The following is a 6,130-nucleotide window of genomic DNA, read 5'->3' as shown; positions in this document are numbered from 1 at the left end:
TTAAATAACAATAAAAAATAATACTTAAATACTATTGAATACTTGTTAAAAATAATTTGATACCATTATTATTATTATTATTATTGCTCATACCTTAACCCAGTACATAAAACTAGGTCCAATAAGGATAAATATCTAACCAAAAGAGATGACTTTTACCGTTTACTCAACTTATTTAAGAGGTCGGACACGATAAAAGGAGTTCAGCTCTACTTGTCCAAACAAGTAATTGTCTCTCTAAATCTCTCCTACTGTCTCTACCTTCACTAAGAGATAGATCTTAACAAACTCCCAAGATAAGGGAACAGTTATCTACCAACAAAGATGAAACTACTCCAAAAGGTGGTTATTAACTCTACTATAAATACACTCACACCCCTCAAGTATATTCATGTTCTAATCTACTAAAAAATCTGCCTAAACCCCTTGCTAACTTAACCATCGGAGTCTCTTACAGGTACCACCCCCACCTCCTCACGAGGAACTCGGACGGCAGAACCTCGACGCAAGAACAAGTCGGATACTGCCTTATAAAGAGTCTGGCCTCACGCTCAGGCTCAAATCAACGTTTCAGGTAACCCTTGGAACATTAGCGTCGTTGCCGGGGACCTGGAATTCAACCCTTGATCATGGCGGACAATCAATACGAAGACGGTCACACGGCATCTGAATCAGAACCAAAGCCCCACCACGATGATCTCACACTCGCAATACCTCCTCGGGAAAGGACACACATTCCCCACGGAGAAAGGACTTCGGAAAACCCCCAACCAAGGCGGATCCAATCAGAGGTCCATCCGCCAGAAGAAGAAGAACCTCCCTATCCAACGAAGATACTAGGTTTAGTCCACGGATAACGTGGACGACTAGAGCATCTTGAACTAGAAGCTGAATGAAAATGGAAAGTAGAACAAGAATTGCGAAGGGAGGTACGACGACGAAAAGAGTTGGAAGAAAAGTTCTTAAGATTGGAAGCTGACCTCCGAAGACGGAGCAATCGCGTGGATAGGAAAACTCATGGAGATATATGTGGATGACTGATAAACAACTATTTTATGGTTTATATTGTGCTTAATTGTGCGGTTTCATCAAATCTTTACCCACTTATTCATATGATTAGCATGCATTTATAATTCCTTCCTAAAAATACTTCATGGTTGAAAACTTGCTTCCTAGAGACTTTTAATTTTGTATTTTAATTCTCCTTTATTCCATTCGATGCCGTGATCTGTGTGTTAAGTGTTTCAGGCTTTATAGGGCATGAATGACTTGGAGATTAGAAAGGAAGCTTGTAAAAATGGAAGGAACACAAGAAATTGAGGAGATGACCAGCGAGAAGTGACGCGGACGCATGGCTCACGCGACCGCGCGGATTGGAAAAAGCACAAGTGACGCGAAGGCGTGGACAACACGCACGCGTGGCAAGGCAAAACGCTGGATGACGCGAACGCCTGGATGACGTGATCGCGTGACGTACGCGATCTGCAGAATTTGCAGAATTCGCTGGGGGCGATTTTGGGCCCTGTTTTGACCCAGTTTTCGGCCCAGAAAAGTATATTAGAGCCAGGGAACATGTAGAGACCGGAGGACAACATTCATTCCGCATAATTTTAGTTTTAGATCTGATTTTACTCCTCCTCTAGGTTTTCTCTCTACACATTCATAGTTCTTAGGATTTTGATTTTATTGCTTTTTGGACTGGGATATTGAGAAGAGTTATTACTTCCGTCAAGACTTCGTCATTCTAGTTTGTTTCCTTACCCATCACTTACTCTTCCATATCCTTTATTTACTCAGAGTTACTCTTGGATTATTTCTAGAATTTATTTATACAAGAACTATTTTTATTTTTAATTGATCCTTTTGATGATTATTTATCATGTCTTTCAATATTTCCCTTTCTTATTTCGTGGATTTTACAATCATAATGAGCGAGTAGTTCCATAACTTGATTGGGAGTTGATTAACAAGAAGACCTTGAGTTGGATGCTCAAGAGTAAAATTATAGTTGGGTTTTGCGTTGGGTCGCCCTCTAATCACTGACACTAGTCCTTCCCAAGGGAGAGGATTAGAACTTGTGAATAGAAATTGACTTCCAACTTGCTTAACTTTCCTTTACCTGGTAAAGGATAACTGAGCAGGCAACCTTTAATTATCACTTTTACCTTGAGAGAACTCCATCAAGGATAGGGCTTCCAACTAATCTACTCCCGGTCAAGGTTTTTATTTAAATTACATAAATTCTCTGATTTAATTTTCTGTTTATCAACTCAAACCATTTTTAGAGAATATCTGATTAATAAAATAGCACATCTTCCTGCAACTCGTTGGGAGACGACCTGGGATTCATACTCCCAGTATTTTAATTTTAATTTTGTGACAACCCCTTCTAAATTGATAAGCGGATTTTCGGTTGGTTAAGAACTGTACTTGCAATGTATCTCTTATAACAATTTCTTAACTCGCCAATTTCTGCCACGTCAATTTTTGGCGCCGTTGCTGGGGAGTTGCAATAGAGTGCTAAGTTATTGATTAGAATTTATTTATTTGCATTTTATTTTATTTTTGTTACTATGAGCTGCATGTTTCTTTCGTTAAATGACGCGTTCACTTCCTGATCCAAGCTTGCCAGTATTTGATCCTGAGATTGAAAGAACTATTTCACGTATAAGGCAAGCTCGGCGTCGGTTAGTCCTCTCTGAGGGCGAATCTGAAACGTCACTTGAGGAAGAAACAAGTCCCCGTTCTACTGATTCGGTTGATTTACGTGCAGGTGACATGGCAGCACCTAGAAGAATTACTATCCAGGAGGCTGGAGCTCCTGATTTCACACTGCAACCGTTTCAAGCGCATCACCCAGCGGTGGCTACAAACTTTGAAATAAAGACTGCACTGCTCAATTTGATGCCTAAGTTTCATGGCTTACCCGCTCAAGAGCCTATCAAGCACCTGAGGGATTTCCAAGCAGCCTGTTCTACTGTCAGGCGCGATGGTGCAGATGAAACTTCTATTTTGTTAAAAGCTTTCCCGTTCTCTTTTGAGGGAAAGGCGAGAGAGTGGTACTACACTCAACCCGTAGCAACTATTTCTGATTGGGATACGCTTAGAAAAGAATTTTTGGAAAAATTCTTCCCAGCTGAAGTTACTGATAAACTGAGCAAAGACATTTCCATGATTGTCTAGGACGAGTCTGAGACTCTCTACGAATACTAGGAGCGCTTCAACAACCTTCTGGAAGTATGTCCCCACCATATGATTGACAAGATAGTGTTGCTCGACTACGTCACACAGGGCATGAGGTCCCACGATAAGACCACATTGGAGAGTGCTAGCAATGGATCTATGAAAAAGTACAAGACCACTGATGAGGCATGGCAATTGATCAGTGACTTAGCTGAATCTACTCGGAATCATAGGCAGAAACAACGCCGTTCAAAAGCTGTTGCAGATGTATCTTCTAACAAAGAGACTACTGCTCTGACTCAGAGTATATGTGAGATGACCAACTTACTGAAGCAGATGCAGTTGAGTCAACAACAAGCGTAGCAGAGCCAACAGTTAGTTCCACAGAGAGTGTGCAGGATCTGTGCTGATTATAGCCATTATACTGATGAATGTCTGCAGCTCCAGCAGGAAGACAACACTGTGGCAGCCACTCATAACTTTTATCACCGCCCCAACCAAGGATACAATCAAGGAGGCAGCTACAACCATGGGTGGCAGGATAATCCCAACCAAGGTTGGAGGGATAATTCCAACCAGAATTGGAGAGACAATAATTACAGAGGAGGCAAAGACAATCAAGAAAATCAGAGGTAGAATAATAACAACAACAGGCAGCAGAACCAGAACCATCCTTACAGAGCACCTCACTTGAGGCAATCCCAAGGACCACAGCACAACCAACAGCAGACCTCTCAGATCACTTATCCATCTTCATCTTCTAATGATGAGTTACTACAATCTATTGATCGGAGACAGTAGGCCATGGAAAATAACCTTACTTCTACTCTAAATGGTCTGAACTCTACCTTGCAAGCTCTTATCTCTCAAATTGGATCACTAAATAACTCCAACAACCAGCCTTTGAGCTCCAGTGGAATCCCCTCTCAACCATTACCCAATCCAAAGGATGGCATCAATGCCATCACCCTAAGGTCCGGAACCACACTGCAAGAGAGAAATCAGGAGGAGCCAAATCCACTAGAACACGCCTCAGCTGAAGAGGTGGTGGAAGTAAAGGATGCTGAAGAGGAAGAGGACATACAAGACATGGTTGAAGAAGAAGTTCAACCACAGAAAGAAGCACCAAAGGATGCAGGCATTGTAGAAAATGTCCTTCCTATTCCATTTCCACAAATTACAAGGAAGCCCAGGAAGCAGATGGAACTTGACCCCAAAATAGTAGAGATATTCAAAAAGGTTGAGGTAACTGTTCCCCTTTTTGATGTTATTCAGCAGGTACCTAAATTCGCAAAGTTTCTAAAAGATTTATGCATACATAAAGACAAAATTAATGAATTAGAAACTATTCCTTTAGGTAGTTCTATATCTGTTTTAATGGGAGGTATACCTGAAAAGTGTAGTGATCCAGGTCCATGTATGGTTAATTGTACTATTGGTGGTGTGATATTTTCTGACTGGATATGTGATTTAGGAGCGTGCGTTAGTATAATGCCTTTGTCTATATATGATACTTTGAGGCTCCCTCCCTTAAAAAGGTCGGCATCTCGTTTTGTGTTAGCAGATAAAAGCATTATTACAGTGGTTGGAGTTGCTGAAGATGTATTAATGAGCATTAAGGGACTCATATTTTTCATTGACTTCTACATTCTGGAAATGCCCCCTAATGACTCAGGAAGGCCATCATCAATCCTGCTTGGAAGACCATTCCTGAAGACTTCAAAATTCAAGCTGGACGCATTTTCTGGAACTTACTCTTTTGAAATAGATGGCAGAATAGTGAAATTCAGTCTAAATGGAGCTATGAAGCACCCTTCGGATGACCTTTCTATCTCCCAGGTGACATCATAGATGAAACCGTGGCTGAAGTTCACCAGGAGGAGTTAGAAGAGAAGTACACAGGACAAGGTCCAAGTGTGGGGACTCTTGGAGGACAATGAGGGCACTTTGCCATTATCACCAGCCCCAGATAATCCAGAGCCTGACCATGAGCAGAAATTGGAATTAAAGCCCCTCCCCCCACACCTCAAGTATGCTTACCTTGAGGACAAGCAGAGATTTCCAGTTATCATTGCAAGGAAACTCACTCCCCAACAAGAAGAACAACTACTCAATGTATTGAGGAAACACAAGAAGGCAATTGGATGGAGCCTAGCAGATATAGTAGGCATCAGCCCTCAAGTCTGTGAGCATAGAATATTCCTAGAAGAGGGAGAAAAGCCTGTCCGTCAACCTTAGAGAAGAATGAATCCTACCATCTTAGAAGTTGTCAAGAAAGAAGTGACCAGGCTACTTGAAGCAGATATTATTTACCCCATCTCAGATAGCGAATGGGTCAGTCCAATACAAGTGGTGCCCAAGAAGTCTGGAATCACAACAGTAAGAAATGAGCAAGGAGAGCTTCTGACAACTAAAGTGCAGAATTCATGGAGAGTTTGTATTGACTATAGGCGTCTTAACCAAGCCACTCGCAAGGATCATTACCCCTTGCCATTCATTGATCAGATGCTTGATCGCCTGTCAGGTAAATCCCATTATTGCTTTTTAGATGGTAATACAGGCTATTTTCAAATTCATATAGCTCCTGAAGATCAGGAAAAGACTACTTTTACATGTCCTTTTGAGACTTATGCTTATAAGAGAATGCCCTTTGGCTTGTGCAATGCACCAGCTACTTTCCAAAGGTGCATGATGAGTCTTTTTTCTGACCTTATTGAGGACTGTATGGAGGTTTTTATGGATGATTTTAGCGTTTATGGTGATTTATTTAACCTTTGCTTGGATAGTTTATCTAGAGTATTAGATAGATGTGTCCGTACAAACCTTGTATTGAATTTTGAAAAATGTCACTTTATGGTTAAACAAGGGATTGTACTAGGACATGTTGTGTGTAATACTGGCATTTCTGTAGATCCAGCAAAGGTGGATGTTATTTCTAGTTTGCGTT

This window comes from Arachis ipaensis, chromosome B08 (assembly GCF_000816755.2).
Source record: "Arachis ipaensis cultivar K30076 chromosome B08, Araip1.1, whole genome shotgun sequence".
In the NCBI taxonomy this organism is placed as follows: domain Eukaryota; kingdom Viridiplantae; phylum Streptophyta; class Magnoliopsida; order Fabales; family Fabaceae; genus Arachis; species Arachis ipaensis.
Note: the sequence above shows the minus strand (reverse complement) of the source record.